The sequence below is a fragment of the Callithrix jacchus genome, chromosome 13, assembly GCF_049354715.1.
Source record: "Callithrix jacchus isolate 240 chromosome 13, calJac240_pri, whole genome shotgun sequence".
Classification (NCBI taxonomy): domain Eukaryota; kingdom Metazoa; phylum Chordata; class Mammalia; order Primates; family Cebidae; genus Callithrix; species Callithrix jacchus.
This window is the reverse complement of record NC_133514.1, coordinates 65,665,483-65,683,756: the sequence shown is the minus strand read 5'-3', so window position 1 is coordinate 65,683,756 and position 18,274 is coordinate 65,665,483. Positions and strand designations below refer to the sequence as shown.

Genomic DNA, 18,274 nt, shown 5'->3' with positions numbered 1-18,274 from the left:
TACATGCTACCATATGGATGAAACTTTAAAACATTATGTGAAGCAAAAAAAGTCAGACAAAAAATTCACATATTGTATGATACCATTTATATGAAATATCCAGAATAGACAAATCCATAGAGATAGAAAGCATATTAGTGGCTGCTCAGATCACTTGCTGGAGGCAGAATGGTGAGTGACTGCTAATGCATATGTGATTTCTTTTGGGGGCAGCAAAAATGTTCTAAAATTAGAGCGTATAGATGTTTGCTCAACTTTGTAAATATATTGAAAACCATTGAATTTGTACACTTTAAATGGTTGAATTTTATGGTGTGGAAATTATAAATCATAAAGGTGTTAAAATAAATGAATAAGCAAAATGTGAAGTGAAACACACTATAATCATGTCTCCCAAAGATGATCAAATATTTTGCAAATATTTGTTGAAAATTTTTTGCATTTATCATAATGTATACATACTTTATGACTCTTATTTTTAAAGGGGCTTATTCTATAGATACTGTCCAAACATTCTGAAAAATCTTATTTTTATGCAGGGAGTACTTTTCATATCAATGTATACATATTTCAGTATTTATAAAGGCCACAAGTTAATCCATTGTGTTGATACCTTACAATTTATTTAAACATTTGTTTTTCGATGAACATTTAGGTAATTTCTAACGATTTTCTTTTCAAATAAAGCTCTAGTGAATATCTTTATACATTTATCTTTGAGCAATTGTGTATTTCCATGAGATGTCTTTCTTCAATGAGAATTGTCTTCAAAGTTATTTTATTTATTTATTTATTTTTGAGACGGAGTCTCCCTCTGTCCCCCAGGCTGGAGTGCAGTGGCTTGATGTCGGCTCACTGTAACCTCCGCCTCCTGGGTTAAAGCGATTCTCCTGCCTCAGCCTCCTGAGTAGCTGGGTCTACAGGTGCACACCACCACGCCCGGCTAATTTTTGTATTTTTAGTAGAGACGGGGTTTCACCATGTTGGCCATGATGATCTTGATCTCCTGACCTCGTGATCCACCTGCCTCGGTCTCTCAAAGTGCTGGGATTACAGGCATGAATCACCATGCCTGGCCTCAAACTTATTTTTATAAGAAACAGGAAGACACTTATTAGATGCTGCTAGCTACGTAACAAACTGGAAGTTCTCCACATTTCCGTTCTGTCTCTTAAAGCCCATCTGTTATCTGAAGGGTTTTTTTTTTCATCTTTTAAGTTCCAGGGTACATGTACAGGATGCGCAGATTTGTTACATAGGTAAACGTGTATGGTGGTTTGCTGCACAGGTAAAAAATATATAGAACACTTCACGAATTTGCATGTCATCCTTGTGCAGAGACCATGCTCATCTTCTCTGTATCATTCCAGTTTTAGTGTATTTACTGCTGAAGTCAGCACTGAAATTTTTTTCTTAAAACATAAGTTACCCTTTTAAAAAGGGGAGGCATTTTTCATATCCATGAGTACTTTCTTTCTTGTTGAATATATAAAAAATTAAACATATTTGCCATATATTATCTAATTGATTTACATTTTAGGAATAGCTACTAATAAAAACAAAACAAAGAAAATTTACTAGTCCAAATAGTTAAAGCCCAAAGCTAAGATACTAGTATTTTTGGGGGACTTACAGAGTATAGATTATTCAATTGAGGTTCAGATAAACTATTGTACACATACTGCGCATTTAAGCTGTCCTGAGGCATTACTGACTCGTATAACCAAACTTTGCATAGATGATTTTTGTTAGGAACTCTAGCATTGCCACAGTTTGCAGTCAATATCGGATGAGGCTTCTCAATTCTTGCTCTTTTCTTTTAGATAAGTGAGCTACAATATTTGTCAAATTAGTGCCTAAAAATTAATTTCCAAATAGTAATCGTACTTTATCTTTAAAGGAAAAGATTAACACTGAAAGCAACATGTATTTTGGTCCTTACAACTTTAGATATATGTGACTTCTTGCAAAGAATTCCCATTTTAATTAATTTGCTAAGGACTATTAAATAATCTGTACTTATATCCTAAGTTAAAGTGGAAATGATAGAAAATAGATGATAGATAACACACAGTGTAGGTTATTTCTGTTATATAATTAATGATGCACAAATATATGCATATGTAATATACACACACACACAGAAGTTTTGACGGCATTCTTAGAGCACCATAATACTATTGCCCATATACTTAGTAGTTCCACATCTTTTACTTAAACTAAAATTGCATTTTGAGTTGTGATTCAGACTTCTTTCTGCTTATCAAGAAAGAACAAAATAGGCATCCATATTCACCAGAATAGAGAAATTTATATCAAAGTGTGAGGAAGCAAACTGACTATATTTGTTTAAAGAGAGAGCAAAGGGTGATCGTTTTACTCAGACCGATATAAAAGATGCCTTGCAGGGACACAGTTAACAAATATCAAGATGCTTGATTTTAAACCACAGCACTTCCCTGTAGTTTGTATATTTTTATACTCCTTTATTGACTAAAATCCCTTAACTATTTTCCTTTTACATTGCTTGTATTCATTTTTAGACTTATTCCTAGTATTTCAATTCTATTATAAAGTGTTAAATCTCTAAGCATAAAATTTTTTTTATGACTTTTTTTCTGATAAATGTCTAATCATGATCCAGAAAACTTTGATTTAGTGTATAAATAATAAATTTCTATTCTGTTGTGTATAATTCTTTCCTAGAATTCTTGCAGAAAAAGAATGATTCTCAGGAGAGAGTTGAGTTGTTTCCTGGGAAGGTATGCATCTCACCTACTCTTCAGTTAAGTTATGGATTGCATTCAACAAGAGCAAATAGTGACACATTTTCTATCTTCTTCTGTCACTGTGCTAGGTTGTCCCAAGTTGAAAAATTATCCTCACTTTAAAAATACTTATGTAGAAGCTTAACTTTGGCATAGGTTACAATTTTCCCAGATCTCAGCTATGACAGTTAGCATTCCTCTAGTTTGAGACTCACAAAAGTCCTGGGATTTCTCTCTAAGGAAAAATGTAGTGTCTTTCTCCCTATTCAGTTTTCAAAGTACAGTAGGCCCCTGAACAACTTAAGAGTTTGGTGCTGACCCCCCACGCAGCTGAAAATCTTTGTTCAACTTTTGACTCCTTCAGAAATTAACTACTGATAACCTATTGTTGACCAGAAGCCTTGACAGTAACATAAAGTCCATTAACATATTTTTATAGGTATTATATACTGCATTCTAATAATAAAGTAAGCTACAGAAAAGAAAATGTTATTAAGAAAATCACAAGAAAGATAAAATAGTTACACTATGTGCTGTATTTATCACAGCTGTAAGTTTGCATCATCTGTTTATAAGATGAATTGTCTGAGGTGGTGGGCAAATGCAGTGACAGACCTCAAGCTACAGTAATACATCAAGCAGTTCAGTGTTTTCTTGTAATGTTATGACTTTTCTCTGTTTTTGGGAGCACTTTCAGCATCCCTAGTGGTACTACATATGGATCCCATGGTGTTATTCAAGGTTTACAATATTGCACTACACAATGAAAGATACCTAGAACTTTGAGAGGTCACTTTTTACTGTTGTAACGCTATTTGCTAGAGAGATGAACTGCTTACGCAAAGATGATTAGTGTCACACAGGGTTTTAAGTGGATACTTGCAACACTTGAGCTCATCACAACAGCAACAGAAGGTGGCTATGAAATGATTAGAGCAGTGCAGTATGTAGTGTGGTTAGTTTTATGCAGTTATGATTTAATACTACCCCTTTATGTTTGTTTATGTAAATGGTTCCATGTATAGTGTTTGTGTACTTAAGTTTTGGAAAGTATTAACATTTTATAATGAATTTGTATATATTTTATGGTAGTACATGATAAAATAAACTAGTATCTACATATATTTTGTGCATTTGTGGCATTCTTTTTTCTAATTTTTTTTTGATATTTCTAAGCTATGCTTTTTGTCTGTGAGTTTTTTGAACTTGTCACAAATCTCCAACAATTTTTCCAGTATATTTATTTTTAAAAATCTGCTTATAAGTGGATGCACATGGTTCAAACCCATGTTGTTCGAGGGCCAACTGTAGTCTGATTTTGTGGAATCATGAATGTTCAAGTTGGATGGAACTTTAGACATAATCTGGTTTAAAGCTATCATCATACATATTAAGACATTGAGTTTGAGGGAGTTGATGTAATACATTCTGGGTCAAATGAATTAGTGACTGAAATAGGACTGGAATCTAGGGTGGTTCTTTTTTGTTAATTTCAAGTCCTTTTGATCTTTTCTTTTCTATGTATGTATGAACTAGATGACTTCAAGGTTTTTTCCAGCATTGGGATTTTGTGGAGTAGATTACAAACTGAGGAATTTTTATAAACTTGGCCTTGTTTCAGTTGTGGTAAATTTCTGAAAGAATGCAGTTATTTCCTTTGAATTCTATAAAATTCCAGAGAAATTATTCTACAGTTAGAAATTTGTTATTGTCAATGAGCTAGACCATGCATGTCATTATAAGGAAAATGCTAGTTCTAGGCTGCACACTCCACTGGATGGATCCATTGGGTCCTGGACTTGGTGAAAAGATCTTGGGGTACTAATTATTGTGGGTGAGGTTTTCTTTGATGCCACTAGTTCACTCACAAAAAACAAAGGATATTACTATTATCTGATAATCAGAAAATAATATCAGCCTGGGTCCTGCCTATTTTATAGGGCATAAGGCATAAATATATAATGAAGTATCTCTGAGTTCAGGTTCAGAGAAACAGCATGGGTCATTAGAGGAGATCAGACTTGTTCAGGGTGGTATGGCCACAGACTGTGGCTTGAGTCATGAGGGCAACAACACTGTCAGTGACCTTGCATCACGACTTGCATTAATGGTGGTCACCTAATTAGCTACTACCAGTTTTAGCAGCACTGACATAATGGCCCTGGAGTATATTGGTAGGACACTGACTTGCATGTTCTAATACCTCTACCTGCTGATTGGATCCAGTCTTGGTTGGAACACAGATGTTGATATTTAGAAGATAAATTTAGCCTATTGGCTAAATACTGATCAGAATTGTGGATTTGAGGATTGGTGATTGGGAAATGCTTTGATCCCCTGGGAAATAAAAGTTTCTGCTTGGACAGGGTGCCACCAGACTGGGTATACATTTTTATTATTGATTTTCATCAGGCAGGGGATTCTGAGAAGGAAGAGCATTGCCTTGCTCAGAAAGTAGTGAGTGAGCACGGCAGTGAGCAAGGCTGAGCTTCTCAGTGGCTGCCCATTTGTTCCACTCTTATAACTTCTGAAAGAAACAATTCAAGAAAATGCAGAACACCAAAAATGTTCAGCACGGTACTTGGGAGTTATTTGACATTCTGGCATATTCTTTTCTGACTCTCATATGCTATTTTAAAGCCCTTGTTCACCAAGAAACCACAGAGGAAGAAGAGGTGGACACAGGCACAAATCCTAGAAAGCTGTTACCTTTTGAATAATAAATCAATCCACCTGGGTCACCATAAGTCTCCAGTATTTTCCACTGGATATAAAGTGATTCACTTTCTTTCCAGTTGCTTTGGTCCTTTATAAGACCAGCTTCTTAATATCTCTTTCCTTGATGTGAGGCTGTCCCTAACTAGTACTTCCTCTTGCCTAAGGAGCTGCAGCTATTTTGATATTCCCCAGAACCACATTCTCCCTGTCTCCTCCACTTCTTGCTTGGGAAAGGAAAAGCAACTTCCTTCCTTGGGGAACCCTAATATTTATTTGTTTTTCTATTTTGAAGCTGAATTCTGTAAGTTTTGTCGTGTTGTCACTAACTGCAATAAAGACAGAGGGACCCCTCTCTACATAGTCTTGAAGAGGAGGGAAGCATGGCCAGAGGAAATTAACTGATTGACAGACTAGAAGCACAAACGCCATCTCAATGCAACTGTTTTTGTTATATCTTTCCTCACTCTTTTGCTGGTCAGCTGTTTTTTTCATGCCCTACAGCCTGAGTTTCTGAACTTAGGATTGTCTCCCTAACCAAAAGGCCCAAGGAATGACCATTTGGTACTCCTTGGGCCCTTTGGTGAGGGCATCTGGCCTAATCATGACAAACTGATGAGTTGGCATCTTCCATAGAGTGGAACAAGGACTGTTGGGTGAGAAAAGAGTGAATCTGAAGCTGAGGACAGAGTTGGCTCATGGAATATTTTATCTGTTTTCTGAGTTTCTTGTCCCAGTACGTCAACAAATTTGTTTTTGCTTAAAGACTTTCCCACACAAATGTCTGCCAAGTTCAGATGACTGCTTTTTTAGATTGATCTTGGTTTTCTTGGAACAAGAGCTGAAATTATATAATAAGCTCAGTTGGTCTCAGTGAGAAAAAGTTGGGAGATTCTATTTTCACATACATTAGACAGGTCTGGGCATAGAAAAAAGAAGGTCCTGAAAACAAGGTGGGTGAGGGTGGGAGGTGGGAGGAAAGAACTAGTTAAAGGAGATTTCACTTGTGTCTGCTTTTCCCACTTGTTCTTGGGGCTCTCTGGGTCACTCAGAATTGAGGCACTGGGGCTGCAATGCTCCATGTTAAGATAGACTCTGACCACACTCTCAGTTGATTTACCCTAGGCCAGTATGTTAGAAAAGGGACTTTAGCTTCCTGATTTCTAAATTGGTAGAGACATTGTCAATTTCCAGAGCAGCTCCAGAGTGTATATTCATAGACTAGAAGGCGCTTCCCTCTGAGACATAAAGAAAACATGCCATTGTGATGATCTCCCTGCTGGAAACTACAGTCATCCCTTGATGTCCATGGAGGATTTGTTCCAGGCCCTCCATAGATAAAAAAAAATCCCTGAATGCTCAAGCTCCCTATATGAAATGGCATAGTATTCACATATAACCTATGCACATCCTTCCATATACTCCCCTTTTTTTTGAGACAGAATCTCACTCTGTTGCCTAGGCTGGAGCACAGTGGCATAATCTCAGCTCACTGCAACCTCTGCTTCTTCTGCTCAAGTGATTCTTGTGCCTCAGCTACCAAAGTAGCTGGAACTACAGGCATGCACCACCATGCCCAGCTAATTTTTGTGTTTTTAGTAGAGACAGGGTTTCTCCATGATGGCCAGGCTGGTCTTGAACTCCTGGTCTCAAGTGATTTGCCCACCAACCTCCTGAAGGGTTGGGATTACAGTCATGAGTCACCATGTCTGAACCCTCTCACATACTTTAAATCATCTTTAGATTGCTTATAATGTCTGACACCATGTAAATGCTATATAAATAGTTGTTATAATATATTGTTTTTCTATTTGTATTTTTTCCAAATATTTTTGATCTGCAGATATGGAACCTGGGGAAATAGGGCCAACTGTACCTACAGCAAAGAGGCTACAGCGACACAAGCCTCTACCCCTATGAAGGAAAGTGTCACTTGATTACTGTGAGATGCTATGTATTCCTTGAGATTGGTTGGTGGCCTGAGGTCACAGGGCAATAGAATGAGAAGAACCTGGAGATTTATTAGAGATGGTATAGGGGCCACAGTAGCCATTGTGAGTATTAACTGCAGCACAGTTTTCAGGGAGGACATGGATGCCCTCCTGCCCACGTTCAGACAGCAGCATTGCCTTAGGAGCTTACTAACTCCTGCCAATGCCAGCCAAATATCTGGTAGCACTGTTGCCACTGGAGAAGAACCCCGTAAACACACTCCTTTCCTGAGTAATTTTATGACAAAAGACAGACATTAGGTCAGATGGTAACCAAGATGCCAGCTGTTAGAAGCTTGGATGTGCAGTGAAAATGGTTATGTTTACTAATACAAAATACTTGGACTGAGACTGACCCACCTGGAAGCAGGCAGTGCTGCACTTCTGCAGGCTGTTCTCTGTGGAGACTGCCCTGGAGAACTTCTAGCACATAGGAACACATTCACCCTGCAGATGGCTGGCCCTCAAGAGGAAAAGGATGATAAGAAGATGCTGAGGTGTGTGGTGTCCAATTCCTCTCCCAGACTCATCAAATCAGGTAATTCACTCTTTTTGTGGTGAAAAGCAAGGATTAGGCTGAGAAGCCAGAAGTGCTTAAGGGAAAATTCTTCCTTGTAGAAACCAGAGGAGTGGGAAAATACGTTTCTTTCTTATAATAAGTTTTCTTGGCATAGACACTAGAATTTTCATGAGTGACACCATCAACAGTAAGAATATTGTGGCTTTTGCAGGCAGCTTCAGGGGACTATAGCATAACAACAGAGAAGATAAATGTTTAAAGGATACTTGCTTTCCTTCTCATTGTTGATCTTCTCTAGCCTAAATGCCAGGAATGGTTCCGATTACATTAGCCCATGAAAATGATGCATGGGTGGGTTTGGGAGAAACAAAATGAATTTATGAAGAACAAGATAAATTAATATAGAATCACTATCATGAAAGAATGGTAGTAGGTTAGTTTGAGACATTTTTGGGAATACTCACAGTTTGTAGTTCATAATCTAATGAAAAGGATGAAAAGCCAACCAATGCAAGAGAAATAGACATTTGTAAATAAATAATTTTGTTGTAGTGAGAATTAAGTCAGTGATTTTGTTAGTGAGTCAGGTTAAAGGGAAAGTTTATGAAGAAAGTGAACCTTGATCTGTGATGATGAGGAGATGGGGAATGTGGGAACAGGAGCTTTGAGGTTCTGGTCATATGCTGAAAACCCATAGCAAAGAGCCTGAGGTGTCTTTCTGATGTCATCCAAGGTTGAACATGAAATATTATGATGTTGCTTCTGCTGCTGTTGATGGAAGGAAGATAAATGTTGTGATAGACGCCCACAACATTTTGGCAAGAAATAGAATTCCATTTGGTATGATGCATTTCAAGGGAACGACCTTTAGCATCATGCAGATGTGGCATGTTTTTGGCTCATGCCTAAACTATGGGGTTTGTGATCTATACAAATGTGGAAAGCATCGGGTTGAAATGCAATACAATATCTCTTGGCCAATGTAATCGACAAAGTGAAAATTGCAACAATTCCCCATATACATGTTGAAAAGCAGAAACACCACCCAAATTACAAAAGTGCTTTCTTAAAAAAAAAAAGGTGAGAAAAAAATATCTAAACATAGGATAAAGGCTCTCGGTACTGCTTCTGCTCTTTTCAGCCTGATATCAAATGCATCATTTCTTTGATGTGGTAAGAGAGATACTTGTATCCTTATTTAGTAAAGTCAGTCGTCTTTGGGATTGATCCCAAAGGGTCAATGAGATGCCCCCCCTTCTCTGCAGGTTCTCCTGTTGTCTTTTTAATTCCTCCTATTATTACCCCAGTACAGACCTTAGGACACGTGCCTAGTTTTTTGCTTTTAGCTTCTGTTCTTTTCAATTTATCCAAATTGAGCCTCCCGATCAGATCAGTATCCCTCCCTCCCTCCCTCTCTCTCTTCCTGCCTCCCTCCCTCCCTCCATCCCTCCTTCCTTCCTTCCTCTCTCTCTTTTTTGTTTTTTTTGAGAAAGGGTCTCTCTTTCTCTATTTTTGTTTTTTGAGACAGAGTCTGGCTCTGTTGCCCAGTCTGGAATGCACTGGCACAATTATGGCTCACTCTACCCTCTGCCACCTGGGCTCAAGTGATCCTCCCATCTCAGCCTCTTGAGTAGCTGGAACCACAAGTACATGCCATCCCTTGGTCTCCCAAAGTTCTGGGATTCCAGGTGTGAGTGAGCCGTGCACCCCAGCCATTTTTTTGTATCAATTGCCAATCTAAATTAAAAAATGGATTTCCATTCTCTTCAAGATGAAATCAAATTCATTTACCCAATATTCACTGTGATATATAAGACAGACCTACTTTTAACTACAGTTCTCCCATTTCATCACACAAATTCTTCAGTAAGCCACACTGACTCATTGTTTCCCCAACCAGCTCTTTGACCTTTCCACCCACTAGGTCTAGGCTCATCCTAGTCTCCCTCATCCCTTTCCTCCCACTACCTAAGTCCTTTCCATAAGTACAAGTTCAGCTAAAATCCACATTCTGTATGAAATTTTGCCCAAACACTGCAGTCAGGATTTTAAAAAAATTGTACCACTTGTGTCATTCACCGTATTTCAAGTATATTGATGATTTTTTGGATGTTGTTTATACCTCTTACCTCTTCAAAAACATTCTTGAGGGCAGAGATCTTTTCATGTCCTTCCCATGTCTAGCAAAATTCTCTTACGTTCTAGGTTCCAGTGATGAAGGAAGCATTTCAGAAGTAGGGAGAGGAGAATAAATGTGCTGCAGAGATGAGCACATGGGTTCCTGAGGCACATTTATTCATTTATTTATGTATACATTTATTTATTTTTGAGACTGAGTCTCACTCTGTCACCCAGGCTGGAGTACAATGGCATGACCTCGGCTCACCGTAATCTTTGCCTCTCGGGTTCCAGTGATTCTCCTGCTTCAGCCTCCTGAGTAGCTGGGATTACAGGCATACACCACCATGCCTGGCAAATTTTTAGTGATGGGATTTACGCTACAGTAGAGATGGGGTTTCACCATATTGGCCAAGCTGATCTCGAACTCCTGACCTCAAGTGATCTGCCCACTTTGACCTTCTAAAGTGCTGAAATTACAGGCATGAGCTACCTTGTCCAGCCCAGGAAGCATTTTCAAACTAAATAATAATGAAAACATAACATCAACCATTGAGGGATGCAGCTAAAGTTAACTCAGAGGGAACTTAAAGCCTAAAATAAATACATTAGAAAACAAAAAAAGGTTGAACACCAGTAGGCTTCTATTTCTAGAAGTTAGTAAAAGAATCATAAGTTAAAACCAAAAAAGTAGAAAGAATAAAATTATAATGATAAGAAAATAAATCAGTAAAAGAGAAAACAAACAAAATAAGAAGCTTCTAAAAAGTTAAAATTTCTTTATCTGAAAAGACTAATACAATTGGTAAAGCCATGGCAGGAATGAAAGGGAAAAAGAAAGAAAAAATAGTTGGTATCAGAAATGAAAAAAGAAGACATTACTATAGATCCTATAGCCAATATAAAAAAATTACAGAAATCTTTATGCCAGCAAATTTGAAAATCAAATAAAATGAATAGATGAATAGGTTCCTAGATAAACTAGACATAATCATAAGAAAAATAAAAAAAATCTTCTTTTATAATTATTAGTTAAATAGAACTCATAATTTAAAATTATCCCACAAAGAAAACTCTAATCCAGATAGTTCTGCTGATGACTTTTACCAAACATAAAGGCAGAAATCCTACTGATCTTATGTAAACTTCTCTAGATAATCTCAAAAGAGCAAAGAAGATTCTGCTTATTTCATGAGCCAGTGTAAATTTATTTTTCCCTTTATTTGTTTTAAAATCTTGAAATAATTTCAAGCTCACAGAAAACTTGATAAACTGACATGGAAATTTACATATACTCTTTATCTTTTCCTAAAATTGACAACTTGCATAACCACAGTACAATTTTTAAAACAAGCAGATTAATATTGGACAATACTGTTAACTAAGCCACAGTCATTATTAGAATTTTGCCAGTTTGACCCCTAATGTTCTTTTCATTTCTGGGATCCAGTCCAGGATTCCCACATTGCATTTAGTTTTGGCAACTCCTTAGTCTCATTCAATCTGTGGCAGTTCTTCAGTTTTTGCTTGTCATTTTTAAACTTGACACTTATGGTGATTAGTGGTCAGGTATTATAGGATGTCTTTCAATTTGGTTTGTCTGATATTTTCTCATGATTCCATGAGGTTGTGCAATTTTGGTGAGAATGTATTACAGATGTGATACGGTATCATATTAGGAGGTGCCTGTTGTTGATACCACTTATTACTGATGATGGTAGTACCTTGATCACTTGGCTACAGTGGTGTCAGCAAGATTTCCGCACCATAAAAATTTCCTATTTTTCCCTTTGTCATTGGTAGATATCTTAGGGAGATATTTTGAATATATACCCTGATTCTCCTCAAACTTTTGTCCATTGATCAAATGATGTTTAAGATGTCTACACAGAAAACGATACACCGTAATCGAGAACATTCAAGGAATGCATAAAAAGACTCACTGTTTTAAAGATGTCAGTTATTTCTCAATTGATCTACAGTTTCAATCTCAGTTAAAATTCCTTACATTTTTTTTTGGTATAAGTTGATAGGCTGATTTTCATATTTAGATGGAAAAACAAAGGCCAAGAATAGCCAAGTTGATTTTGAGGATGATGAATAAGGTAGTAGAACTTGTTTAACTGGCTAGAAAAAAACATTCTAAAGCAGGGTGGTAATAATGCCATGAGAGACAAATAAATGGAACAGAATAGAAGGCGCACACTGATTTATTCACAGAGACATATTTATTCATGTATGGTTTAATTTTTGACAAAGATCAACTTTTCAGTGAATGGTGGTAGATCAATTTTATGACCATTTGGAATAATGAAACTGAACCCCTGTCTCACAGTGGACATGAAAATTATTTCTAGGTAACTTACAAATCTGTATGTGAAAGGCAAAACAATAAAGCTTCCAAAAGATAATATAGGACTATTTCTTCATGTCCTGGGCATAGAGAAAGATTTATTAAACAGAATTTGAAAAGCACGAACGGTAGAGGAAAAGGTTGATAAATTGGATCGCTTTAATATGAAGAACTTCTATTCATCTACAGACTCCCTTGAAAAGAGTGTAAAAGCAAGTTCCAGAGCAGGATAGAACATTTGCAAGCATGTATTGCTGGTGGGAGTGGAAATTGGCAAAAAGGCTTTAGGAAATGGCCCAGTATTTCCTATTAAAGTTAAACATATGAATACCCTATGGCCCAGCAATGACACTCTTAGTTACATACTCAACAGAAATGTTTGCTATATGCACAAATAAATAGCTATAAAAATACTTAATAGCATTATTCACAATAAACTTACCCTAGAAACACCCCAATTAACAATCAACACTAAAACTGATAAATTAATGTACTACATTCATACAATATATGAAATGGCAGAGAAAAAGAAACCAACTACAGCTACATGGAACAATATGAATCTCACATACTTACTATTGCATGGCCTCCAGATTGGGAGCCCATGAGGACAACCTGTTACTTATATTTTTCTCTCACTGCCTTTGACCTTGATGGTGCTAGTGTTTTGCAGATGTTCTTGCACCCTTTGCCATGGAGCTGCACAGACACCTGGGCTAGGGCTGGGAGCAGCTGCAGGAGGAGGATTGGTGAGAGCTGAAGAACCGAGGCCGGGCTGTTGTCCGGCAGTGTGAATGTGCATGGGCTGAAACTGTACCTGGTGTCTTGCAGCGACTTTCATAGCTGAACAGCTAATGTTTTATTTTATTATTATTCCTGCTTTCCTGTTTTATTCCTGCCTTTCAAATCCTGAGCAAATTTCTCGTGACCAACCTTAACTGGAATCAAAGGGAATTCTGGGAAATGTAGTTCTTGAATAGCTAATTTGACAGAGTTCAAGACATTGTAAGAGTGATTTTTCAGGGAAGAGGGCAAGAGAGAGACAAGAGGCTTTAAGGGGCATCTGGCATGTGGACAATATTCTATATCTTTGCTTGAGTGGCGGTTATGTGGAGGGTACTTGGTGAAAATTCACTTGGTGGAACATTTAGGTTTTGTACACTTTTTAATTACTCACATATTAAGCCCCACCCCAGCAACACTCAGAAAAGGTTAAAAAAAAAAAAAAAAAAAAAAAGCACAGGTTTTGAAGTTAAAGACATAGCTCCAATGACTGATCCTGCTAGTTTTTAGCTGTAAGACTTTGGGAAATTTATGTAATTTTATTCTTAGTAATGTGGGGATAATAATGCTTTCTACCTCATAGGTTTTGTGAGCATTAAATGAAATCATTATATTAGCACTATGTCTAGTATATAAAAAGCATACAAGAAAGTTTCATTGGCTGGGTGTGGTGGCTTTCGCCTGTAATCCCAGCTCTTTGGGAGGCCCAGGTGGGTGGGTCACTTGAAGTCAGGGGTTCGAGACCAGCCTGGTCAATATGGTGAAACCCCGTCTCTACTAAAAATACAAAAATTAGCCAGGTGTGGTGGCACCTGCCTGTAGTCCCAGCTACTTAGGAAGCTGAGGCAGAAGAAATGCTTGAACCTGGGAGGCAATGTTGCAGTGAGCCAAGATTGCACCACTGTACTCCATGCCTGGGTGACAGAGCAAGACTCCATCTCAAGAAAAAAAAAAAGGTTCATTATTGTTCTAGACATATTACTAGATTATGTGGCAATATATTTTACAATATATTCATAGTATGTTTTCCATATATATAGGTAGAATGATATATGATAACAAGAATAGCTAGCTTTTTGAGCACTTACTATGTTTCAGGCACTATTATAAGCAAATTTTCATTTATTCACTCACTGAAACTCTGTAAGAATCCTTTGAGATGGAATCTATCATTACCTCCACCAAAGAGATGAGTCAATTGAGTCTAAAGAGGTTACATAACTGTTCCCAGGTCACACAGCTCTTAAATGGTGGGGCCAAGCATTCAAATCCAGGGCATATATGTGTAGGGAGGGATGTCTGAACAGGTGGATATAGTCATGTAAGCAATGTGTGTGAATCAGAGCTGTCTTGGTTGGAACGCAGAGAAACCCAACTTCATCTACCAGCTTAGGACAAGTGGGTCAGTTAGAGGAGGATTATTGGAACATTTCACATAATTGTGGGAAAGACAAGGATACAGTGAGATCCAGGGTCCACTGGAACCAAGATGTCAAAGCCCGTAGGCCTCTCTTTCATGTGTCTTTTTTTCTGCTTGTCTCTATGTTGTTGCCTTAAACACTGCCTACTGCAAATAAGCTTTCTCCATGTAGCAGAAACCATAGCAGGCAGGTAGCTGCTCCTAGGTCTTGCATCCTATGTTTCCAACCCCCACAGAGAGGCTGCCTCTCTTCCTTTACTTCTAGGACAAAAATTTGGAGTAAGGACTGATTAGTCCAATTGGGTTGTTTATCAAAGGAGCTGACTCATAAATAGATTGTTTAGTCTTATAAAGAATCTTATAAAATCTGCTCCTCTTGCCATAGAGGAGCAGAATCTATTGTCTTATAAACACATTGCCTGTGTATGGTATTTCCCAGAGAAGGAGGAAGCCATCATGAGTTATGGGGCCACAAAGATTGGTGTCTACCATGGCTGATATGGAAAAGAAAGCCAAGTAGCAAAATCTGTGTGTTGCCCTGGTATAAAGCCTGTATCTCCGGGAAAAGTGTCATTCTTTATCCATGTTCCAGGACTTTCATTTTAATGATTATATTTCCTGGTAGACAAAGATATGAGGATCAGCTAGATCAAGAATGAAAGACAGATTGTAGCTCAATTACTTTGCTGAATCATTATCCTAATGCAGGATATCTAATAAGCAAAGGAAAAGAACAGATACCAAGGAGTCAACAATCATTCTGGAAAATAGCTTTTGAAAACAAATGTGCCCATAAACTGCAGAAGCTCTTCCTTTCCATTTATTCATAATATATAGTATCACTGAAAATTAAGGCAGGTAGGATAACAACCTATAACCATTCTCAGACACTTTGGCAAGTGACTTTGCAAAACGATTTAGAGAACATGCAAAGATTAATCTTTAGATTGAAGGCTTTTTTGTGTGTGTGGCTAAAATATCAGTTTCTTGAAACTTTAAGGTCCAACGGGAAAAGAATGCAGTTTGGGTTGCGGGTCAAGTTTGGAGTGTCTGATGAATGAAGAGAAAATGAGATCACAGTGAAGCATACTTAATTCAGGAAAAAAATGTGTCTCATTTCCCAGAATATTTGCTAGGGAAAGGTGAAAGGAAAGGGGGGGACTCCCCATACAAAATCCTGCTGGCTTATGCTCGATAGCCTATTACCATGCCTAAAAGATGATTTATAACATTGACATTTAATATCAGAAATTTACTTGTAATCAACCTTTGATAATTCAAGACAAAAGAGAAAAACATATAATTTTAGAATTATTCCTACTTGGCCTTAAAACCTGGTTTGTAATTTGACACAAATGTTAGCATGCCCTGTATGCTATTCTGCATTTTGGTAAAGTTAAAATTTATCTAGATGGTCCTTTTATATTAGTATGAAGAAGCTACTTTATTCTTTGGATAGCTGAAGAGTATTCCAGAGTATCTGAATATGTGGATTATTATAATTGACCAAGGGCCTATTGGGGCATTTGTTTATGTTCAATCTTTTGCTATAACGAACAATACTGACACATTCTATTTTCCCTGTACATATTCTGTTTTGCCAATTATATGTTTAGTGATAAGTACATAAAAATGGAGTCACTTTATCAAAGTAGATATGCATTTTTAGTTTTAGTAAGAATTCAGTAAATTCTTTGCATAGCAAAAGGGATTTTGCAAAATCCAATTTACTTAATTTCCAATTGTAATCCAGTTATTTTGATAATAAATGTTGAATAAGCAATTTTCCCACTGATATAAAATGGCAGTTATAATAGATTTACTCCCTATGTTTTGCTGTAGTTTATTGCTAGACTTTCTTTAATATTTCTATGAACTTTTCTATTATATTTCATTGTCCTAGCTATACATGAATCAGAATCACGCTGAGGTAGGCTGAGTAATGTCCTTCCCCTCATTCCTCCACCCCCAAGATGTCCACATCCTAATCCCTGGTACCTATAAATGTGCTTCTTTACATAGCAAAAGGGATTTTGCAGACCTGATTAAAATAGAAACCTTGAGATGGAGGGATTTTCTTAGATTATCTGGATAGGCAAAATCTAATCATGTGGGCATAAAATCAGAGAAACATTTCCATCTGTGTTTAGAATAAGAGAAAACATGACTATAGAAAAATTTTAGGGAAATGCAGCAAAGATGATGGCATGAGGCCATGAGCCAAGGAAAACAATGGCTTTTAGGAGATGGGAGAGGCAAAGCATCAGATTTTCCTCTAGATCCTCCAGAAAAGAACGCACTCCTGCTGGCACCTGGACGTTAGCCCAATGAGGCCCATTTTGGACTCCTGACCTCCAGAACTATAAGCTAATAATTTGGTATTGTCCAGATTTGTGGTACTTTGTTACAGAAGCCATAGGAAACTAATATATGTGCTATTTGAATAATGTGTTAATATCAGGTAGAGCTAGTTCTCTCTTGCCCTATAACTTTGGAATTTTCCCTCCGACTTGCCCTGATGATTCTTGTTTATTTTCCATTTGAATTCTAGATTGACTTATCCAGTATCCTTCTCCCTCCTTTCCTCAAAACCTATTGGCATTTGAATTAAAATGTTATAGAATATATGTATTGATTTGAGGAAATGCTTTAAGATTTTGCACCCTCTAGTCCAAAAACTTGGTATGCAATTTTGTTTTGTTTTGTTCAAGTCTACTTTTTTCTTTCCTCCTCAATAGTTTTATAAACACCTTATTATGTAGAAATTACTACTTTTCTTTTAAAGATTATTCACTGATATTTCCTCTTTTCATTTGTTTTTTAATTGTTGCCTTTCCCTCAAATATCTCTTCCAGTGATTTTTGTTTGGATGTAGGAAGGCTAATAATTTTTGTGTTAATTTTGTACACACATCCACCTTGTGAATTATTGTTTGAAATGAGTTTCCAGTGGATTCCTTTACTTTCTTCACATGAAAAATCATGACTCCTGAAAAATAACATAATTTTGTCTCTTCTTCTTGAATTTATATATTTCCAATATATGTTTCTTTTGACAGGTTCCTCCAAGACTATGTGGGAAAAAAATGATGAAACACATTTCCTTTGCTTGTGCCTAAATTTAATGAGGAATGCTTCTTTCCCTGTTTCTCGTATGTGGTGCTAACCTTCGGGTGAACACATATATAGTTTATATGTTACAGAAATTGATTTATTTGAAGGGAATGACCAAGTGTGCGTAAAATACATTTTCTCTTTGATCCTGGGAATAGAGGTACATATTCCAGTCTCATTTGCAATTAGCTTTGGCCATGTTGCTAAGTTGTTTCTGAGAGATTATAAGCAATTGTGTGTGTATGTGTGTGTGTGTGTGTGTGTATGTATGTGTGTGTGTTTCATGCTTATCCTATAAAGACCCCCCTCAACAATTTCTCTAAACTCTGCTTCTGTCTGGCTGGATGCAGGCAATGATGAGGTCCTAGGGGATTGCAAAGTTACAAGAAGGAAAGTGTCTGGGTCTTTTAGTGATGGTGTGGAACGCTGTGCTGATCCAGGACATCCACCCACACTAGTGCATGAATCTTAAAGCTTTCACAATAATATAGCC

General features: G+C 37.1%; 1 non-coding gene across 1 annotated transcript; it reads right to left on the bottom strand.

The window, feature by feature from the left end:
- Window positions 1-1,293: 1,293 nt before the first annotated feature.
- On the bottom strand, window positions 1,294-1,396 carry LOC118147002 (U6 spliceosomal RNA). Its single transcript, XR_004733185.1, has one exon. It is a non-coding gene; the product is annotated as a U6 spliceosomal RNA (small nuclear RNA).
- Window positions 1,397-18,274: the final 16,878 nt, after the last annotated feature.